This window comes from Pelobates fuscus, chromosome 3 (assembly GCF_036172605.1).
Source record: "Pelobates fuscus isolate aPelFus1 chromosome 3, aPelFus1.pri, whole genome shotgun sequence".
In the NCBI taxonomy this organism is placed as follows: domain Eukaryota; kingdom Metazoa; phylum Chordata; class Amphibia; order Anura; family Pelobatidae; genus Pelobates; species Pelobates fuscus.
This window is the reverse complement of record NC_086319.1, coordinates 303,006,287-303,014,541: the sequence shown is the minus strand read 5'-3', so window position 1 is coordinate 303,014,541 and position 8,255 is coordinate 303,006,287. Positions and strand designations below refer to the sequence as shown.

At 39.1% G+C, this 8,255-nt stretch overlaps 1 protein-coding gene across 14 annotated transcripts in view; it reads left to right on the top strand.

The window, feature by feature from the left end:
• Window positions 1-527: 527 nt before the first annotated feature.
• Window positions 528-8,255, top strand: part of MEF2A (myocyte enhancer factor 2A) — a 142,041-nt gene continuing 134,313 nt past the window's right edge. For 5 of the 14 annotated variants that reach the window (XM_063448850.1, XM_063448848.1, XM_063448844.1 and 2 more), the window contains exon 1: window positions 528-934. The gene's annotated coding sequence lies outside the window, so the exon portion shown is untranslated. Of the gene's footprint in view, window positions 935-1,829; window positions 1,904-8,255 lie in introns of those variants that run through there. The other 9 variants (XM_063448852.1, XM_063448847.1, XM_063448843.1 and 6 more) reach the window with 4 other exon arrangements.

Sequence of the window (8,255 nt, the reverse complement as noted above, 5' to 3'; positions counted from 1 at the left end):
CTGCGCACAAACATACACACAACCTGAGAGCCACAGAGCACACACACACACACACAAATTGGGAGCCACAGGGAACACACACACACACACACACAACCTGAGAGCCACAGGGAACACACACACATACACACAACCTGAGAGCCACAGAGCAGACACACACACACACACACACAACATGACAGCCACAGAGCACACACACACCTTGAGAGCAACAGCAAACACACACAAACACGCAGCATGACAGCCACTGAGCACGAACATAACACACACAACCTGAGAGCCACAGAGCCACAGAGCGCACACACACACAACCAAAGGGACATACACAACCAGAGAGCCACACTCACAGCCAGAGAGCCACACTCCCTGAGAGTCTCAGAGCGCACCTTGCAAACAGCTGACAAAAACATACAAACACCTCACTCCCTGCCAGCCACGCTGACCCCGCCCACAGCCCATCCTGATTAGTCGCAGCGCCCGTCTGTCACACCCTCTCCACAGAAGCCCCGCCCCTCCCTCTCCTGTCAGTCTAGTGGCCAATCGCCTGTTCCTTTGGGGTCACTGACGCCATCGGTTGCCAAGAGGAATCCAGCGTGCGAGCTGTCAAGCTAGCGGACCCAGCTCTCCCGCCCTCTGTAGTGACAGGGCGGCAGAGCCACACGGTAGCTCTCTGTTTCCCGGTAAAAGTTCTCCAGCCCAGCTCACACCCAACTTGAGAAGCCGCTCTCCTCCTCCTTGTCCGCTGCGCTCTTGGCTTAAGGAGCCACGGCTGACGTCACCGACCGGGCCCTTTTGCGCGGAGTGATCCGCCCTCCTCAGCCCCCCGAGTTCCAGGAGGTAAAGCGCCAGCCGGCGGAGGAGCACTACCAGCACTTTCACTTGGACAGTTGGGGTGCAGGAATAAGAAAGAAGTCCCCTGGGTCCAGAGCTAGAGGTGAGGGCGGAGGGGGGATTTGGTTGTATTGAATTGACTGTGAGTCATGCAGGGGGTGGGAATACTCTGTGTGTCATACCAAGGGTATCCATCTCAGCTCACTTAGTGTGAGCACACTATATCTGAGTGTGAGCACACACTGCATGTGAATGTGAGCACACACTGTATCTGAGTGTGAGCACAGACTGTGAGTGTGAGCACAGACTGTGAGTGTGAGCACACACTATATCTGAGCACATACAGTATGAGTGTGATCACACACTATATCTTAGTGTGAGCACACCCTTATCTAAGTGTGAGCACAGACTGTATGTGAGTGTGAGCACAGACTGTATGTGAGTGTGAGCACACACTGTATCTAAGAGTGCTGCTCAGTGAGCTGGGGGTGGTAAGGGGCAGTCTCTTTAAATTGGACATATAACCTTTTAGTGCAGGGGTGAATAAGGAACACCCGTAACTGCTGTAGAACCTAAAGGTTGGCAAAGCATTCTGGAAGTTCTAGAACAGCTGTGGGGGTTACCTTTTGCTAGGTTGACCTGTGTTTATGGTATCTGTCAGAGCCCCCCATAAAGCACTAAGTAAGCTCTGTCTGTGCTTTCTTTCTACTAATCTTGGGCTATGCTATGACTGTTTATTGACACTATGGTGGGGTAAAGTGACTGCCCACACCCCTAATGAGTACACTGACCACCCTTATACTGTATCCTCAGTACTGGGGGAGAAGACACAGAGGTAGGGTGGGTAACCACATAACTGCCAAAGAGGGAAGGAGGAGGGCAACATTAGCCCACAGCTAGCACAAGGGCATTGGAAATTTCATAAAAGTCCTTGCTGGTGCCAAGGTCCTGTGCCCCCCTATATCATGTCTCTGTGTATGTGGGACAGACAGTACCATCCAGCTATTTACTCCAGGTGCTTTGCTGATCACTGTGTTCATTTCGCCAGTTCCTGTATTTCACTTATTGTGAGGTAATGTGATTATGAGAGGATAAGTTAATTTTCCCCCTATAAGATGCTCGTAAATGATTGTACACTCACGCATGTATGCCTTCGTTTACAATCATATATTTGTTTTTGTTGCACAGTTTAATAGGATATAAACATTGCCTGAGATTTCCTTTAAAAGTCCATGATGTTAAAAGTTTTAGTTTACCTCTACACACAGATTTACCCTTCACTTAAAAAGTGTTACAGTTTTTGTGATCATCGTATTAGCATTGTTTATGTAGCATAGCGTGAAATATTAGATTTTTTTTTATGTAGCATGCTATTATCAGAATGGCTTCTAATACTGAGAATTAACCCTTTAAAAATAAACCATGTCCTTTCCTAGTCAGTGGGTCACATGTGCCAAAAGTAAACCTGGGTGGAAATAATCTGGGCATAGATTGAGTACAATGAGATGTAATGCTAACCTTAGATGTTTGTTTGCCCCCTCTTGGTTTTTTTACATGGTGAAACTGATTTCTTCCCCTCCTTTGTTGTGTGTATGTGATTGGAAAAAAACTAAACATTATTCAATATATATACATACACATCTTGCTTCTAATACAAAACACAATTTAAAACACATCTCGAGCTTTGGCCGCCAATATTTGTCTGTCTCTACCAATGCTTTTCATGTAAGTCATATATAAAATTAAATAAGGAAATACTTGTGGGTCTTTGAGGAGGGGACGGGGGAAGAATCCTTAGTGGTAGTATGTTAGATGTAATGTATGTATTATATATATTATATACTAGTTTATGATTTATAAACACCTGAACTGTTGTTCGCTCCAGTAATAAAAATGGTATACTTGGGTGATTCTCCTTTCTAACTACCATTGTATCTTATCCAGTTGTTTATCTTTATGCCAGCTACCACATTCATCTCTTCTTGGAAAAATAACAGTTTAACAGTTTTGAAAAACAAAATGTAATAACTAGTGACGTGCCTTTGGTGAAACGTGTAATAGTCTATTTGTATACCCGATAGGAAAGCAAACTAATTCTATCACTGTATTTTCAGCAAGAAAAACCTTCTGTTTTATCGCAGCTACAATATCTTCTTTGGTTACTGAATTTTATTTATTTTTTTACATTTTAGTTATCAACTTTATTTAGGGAAACTTTTAGCAGGTACTTTTGAAAAAAGTAGGCCTGTGTTTTTCATTAATCCTTTTTTCCCCAGTGTGAAACTGAATACAGATTATGTCAATATAATTGGTCCATGTCACATCTTGGGATGGTTATGGAAAAAGTAAATGACAGGACTGTGTTAAAATCATAGCAGCCCTGAGGAAGCCCTTTGTTTATGAGCATCCCTAATTAAATTGGTTGTATATATTCTGTCTAGGATATCTGACCCCTGTGTACAAATAAATGCTTAATGATAAGTTGGCAATGTGAGTATTGATTTGTGCTTGCTAATTTAAAGTAACATCCAGAACTATTTTCCTGGAACAGTAAAGCTGCTGATGAATGCAGCTTTGTGTATTTGTGTAATTTTTACATGCCAAATCGGTTATGGAAAGTGATTGGCTTCTAAGAACTTTCCTAAAAAGCACGCACAGGGGGATAAGTAGAGTTTAACATTAATGACATGAATTAGATTTCAGCCTTGCAACGTTCTCTTTGAAGAGGCTAATAAATATTGAGTTGAATTCCCCCCCTTCCACCTCCACATTAAATAATATACGTAATTATTTCATTGTGGAAGGTAAAATATAATAATAGTTATCATGCATATGATTGTGAGATGTTTTAATTATGACAAGATTGTATTAAACACGAAATACCTTTAATAATACATACAAAAAGTAGTCTGACACTTGATGTGATGAGTACGAAACTATTCCTGTAACAAATGCCCCCTTTGGGACTTATTCACTAAACCTATAATTGATAGCTTTAGTCCAAAGAAACTAATTGGAAAAATTCTACAAATCCATTATATTTCTAGCACTGCTGTTTTGACCTTAGATTTGCAGTTTATTTTGTTAAAATGTCATGATTCTTAGTTTAAGTGTTTTTTTTTTTTTACTCTTCCTGTTGAGTCTAAAATAAAGCTTTTACAAGACAGATTTGGGGCTTCGAGAGACTAGTGCCTATTTCTATATTTATTGGTGGAGTAACATTTTACGATCACATTGATTGCTGTATTTATCGATTTCTGCACAGTAATAATGGTGGCTGGTCCTGGTACAGAACACTTTTTCAGGGGCACCTTTTAAGCTTTGGTGCACGTCTACTGTGTTGGTATTATTATTGAGCAGTCTCATAATCTGAAAATTGTTTTTGTATTGATTACATTTGAGTGCCAGAAATCCCACAGGGTCCACTCACTTTGTCTCTTTGCTAGCTTTGTAAAATTAGTACCAAATCTGTTGGTTAATGTTATGTGACTTACTGTAAAATGCTTATTTTTTTTTCATTCTTCACATAACGGAAATAATAACACATTCCAATACTATTACCATAGTATTATTATTTCATCACCCAACCCCAAAAAGTTTGAATTGTGTCATTGGCGAGTTGTAACCCATATATAATTTGCTCCTATGCTTATCCTGTGTAAATGTACACATAAACACTATTTGCGATTTTTCATTAAAGTTGACATTGACATTTGACATTTTACTTCATGATTTAAATTTACAAAGAATAATAATCTAACGTCAGGTTTTAGTGCTAATTGGTTTTTAGAATTTGACAGTATATCTTTACATATTTTGTTGTGCATTTCATAGATTTGTTTTTCCCCTTTTTGAAGTCAAATGCGATTTGAAGCACTTTTGGTACATATCCTGTAGATTTATTTTATACGAATGTCCCTTGGATCCCATGTGCTTGCTAACTGAATATTCTTAAAGAGAAATTGTCACTTTCACACTAAAAGTTAGCTGCTGTGCTATTTTTATTTTTTATTTTTTAATAACTCTTGTAGTGCCGTATACACACTTTTTATGCTCTTGCATGTCTTTGTTGATGCCCATGTTTACATCGATGTAAACAATGATCTAGTGTTTACTGGAAGTGACAGTTCTTACTTATAATGTACACAACTTTACTGTGAACTTGTGAGTGTACATGGCATTAGCTTTGTGACTCAGTTTTTTCACTTATAAAATTAACAATTCTTCAGCTTTAATGTGATATGTAAATAAATACTTTCATTAGACTCTTCACAATGTCAAAGGGGTTCCCCTAGAATTAACCAATTAGTGGGGTCACTTAATTGGGGCCTAAAGAATAAAATGTGCCTTTTTGTTAACCAACAGGGCCCCAATTTTGGGTCTTGAGTTAGAAGTAAAAAAAAAAACATTGGAATATTGCTCTTGGAGCAATACTGTTTTTTTTTTGTTTGTTTGTTTGTTTTTTAACATTGCAAACAGTATTGAAGAAGATGAATGTGCATCAAGACCCCTTTGTGTGCACCAAAATATAGACTTGATTTTTACCATCCAATGCACTAAAGCCAGTATCTGTGTGCCATTAAGTGTCTTGGTAATGAATAATTTGAGATAAGTCTCTCATTCTCTTTTGCTATGTGCAATAACCCTGATTCATCTGATTCCAAGCACAGTGTTTCAGCATTTCTTGTAGTCCTCTAAAGTTGTATGGTAATATTGGGTTATTACCACTGGCATGAGTACTCAGAAAATGAAATGTCTGATTGAAATGATCAGACGTCTACAAAATGAACGCAAAGTTAATGATTTCGCAATCCCGCTTAATATCATTGAGCTTCAGAGGACATATCTTAACCTCTGTGTGATAACCATTCACAAACCAAACAATGAATGATGAGTAGCTTCACTTTCTGTCTCCTCTACATACATACAGTACTGTACTGTGTGGACTTCCTTGGATGTCAAAACATATCAGTATATGATTAAAGGAACTCTGCACTTACTATAACAACTTAATCTAATTAATCTAGCCCAAATTCACTTTACTTTGTAGTTAAAAGGCTTGTCAGCGGGCTCCAAGCCACGCCCCCAATCCATCTGGTTAGTTGATCCTCGACTGTTCCTTCCCAACTCTTATATCCAGGCATGCGCAGTGCCGTCAAGGTCTGTCAGAGAATCTGTGAATGGAATGATTCTCAATGACTGAATCAATGGCAGATCACAGCAAGTGCCGCACTTGGTGCTACGGTTCCCTGTAGGTGAAGCAATAGATTGGACTGTCATGCTGGAAACAAGCCTCCAATATGTCGTAACATGAGGAGGAGCATGAGACTCTGTGCTAGAGAGAAGTTGAGTCAATTTTACAGTTTTAAAAATAATTTAAAAATAACAATGCACACAGTGAGGGACCTCTAATTAGATCGGGACAGGGAGAATATAGCATTAGGAATACAGATTTGTATTTCTAACACTATAAGTCTCTATAACACTAGAGCTTCTCCCTGTGACCAATTTAAGTCAGTCTCTTTGCTAGCTTTGTGAAATTATTCATATTTTTCACAGTGAGCTAATAGCAGATATTTGAAAAAAGGATGCCCCAAAAAAAACACAATAAATAAAATGAATCCCACAGAAGGGCAAAGAACAGGCATTATGGGCAGAGGAAGACAAAATGACTGCAGCCAGATATTGACACCCGGCACAAGGAAGGAAGACCATGCTCCCCCTTAGGAAAATGTTATTACTTCGTCTTATGTATAAGTTAAAATCTAGGGTGAATTAAAAAAATAAATAAAATAAGAGAAATAGGAGGGGGGAAAGATCAATTTAAAAACAAAACCTCTGAAGTGACAGCATCGCTTTAAAGACAAGAATTTTTTTTTTGTCAAGTGGATTTTAGATTACAGACAATGTTCTTTTTTGACATCATATTTTTCACAATTTGAGTATGTCTATACTACTTATGCAACTAAAACTAAGCTCAGCATTGTAAAGTTTGTGATTGGACAGCCACAGGGAGTCTGGTCTAGGGAAGAAGATGCCATATAAAATCTGCAGCTATTCAAGTCACGATTTCATATACCTCAAACAAAACATGCAAGCCACAATAAATTTTTCAAGCAGGGATATATATGTCCTAGTATGCTTGAGATTGGCAGCTCTGCATCCAGTCTTGATGATCTCAGTCAATACAATGCTTTCCCATAGGAAAGCATTGGAAGGCTATTGCGCATGCATGCAAAATGCTGTGCCAGTCGGCATCTCCTCATAGAGATGCATTAAACCAAAGCAGCTCAAATTGATGTTAGACTGATTTCATGTAAGCATAAGTTGCAGATACCAAATATCAGAATTTGGGGTATAAAAGTCATAAGGTCACCCAGTTTTTATAAAGCCTTGATGCAGTTTGATGCAGAGCCATAGACTGGTACCCACAGACTATCTAGAACCAAAACAACTACAGCTTTCTGGAGTGCTTATGATGTTTAGACTTCTTCTTTAATAGAATTAAGAAAAAAACCTAATATAAGATTTATTGATTTTTCAAAACTAAAGAAAAACCTTTGCTCCACTCCTTTTTCTTCCTCTTATGTGAGGGAGAGAAAGAGATAAAAGCCATAAAATTCAGCTAGTTGTGAAGGAGTTAATAGGACAGATAAATCTCTAATAGTTTTGTGTGAAATCTGTATAGCACCCACATGCCCTATGTAATTTGGGAATTTCCAGGGTTGCTATGTCTATAGGTTTGTTTGTTATAGGAACACAATATCGTTAGGAATACAAATATGTTCTGCAGCGAATAAATGGTTAATTAACCATTTATTTGCTTACCTTAATCCAGCGCCGGGCTCCCTCGGCACTGGTGTCCTCTCCTCCATCTACGTCAGCTTCCGAGTCGAGCCAAATGCGCATGCGCGGCCAGATGCATGCGTGCATTCAAATGTGCCCATAGAAAAGTATTACTGAATGCTTTCCTATGGAGATCCTTTTTGACGCTGGACTCCGCAAGGACGTCCAGCGTCAAATAAGTGTAATTTACTCTGTAAATCGCGGAAGCGCCCGCTAGTGGCTGTCAGGTAGACAGCCACTAGAGGCTGGAATAACCCTGCAGTGTAAACATAGCAGTTTCTCTGAAACTGCAGGGTTAAAACTTGGGGGACCTGGCACCCAGACCACTTCATTGAGCTGAAGTGGTCTGGGTGCCTATAGTGGTCCTTTAATTACAACACTACATTGGAATTTTAACATTATTCAATGTGATGTACGTATAGTTGTGATAAAGCATGAAAAATCTAAAACAGTGGAATCATTAATTTTTTGTTAACAATAAATTTATTTATTTTTATTTTGTTAACAATATATAATTAATCTGCTCAGTACAGGTCGAAATGTATATAAATATTTTAATAGTCTAATATGTAATACTC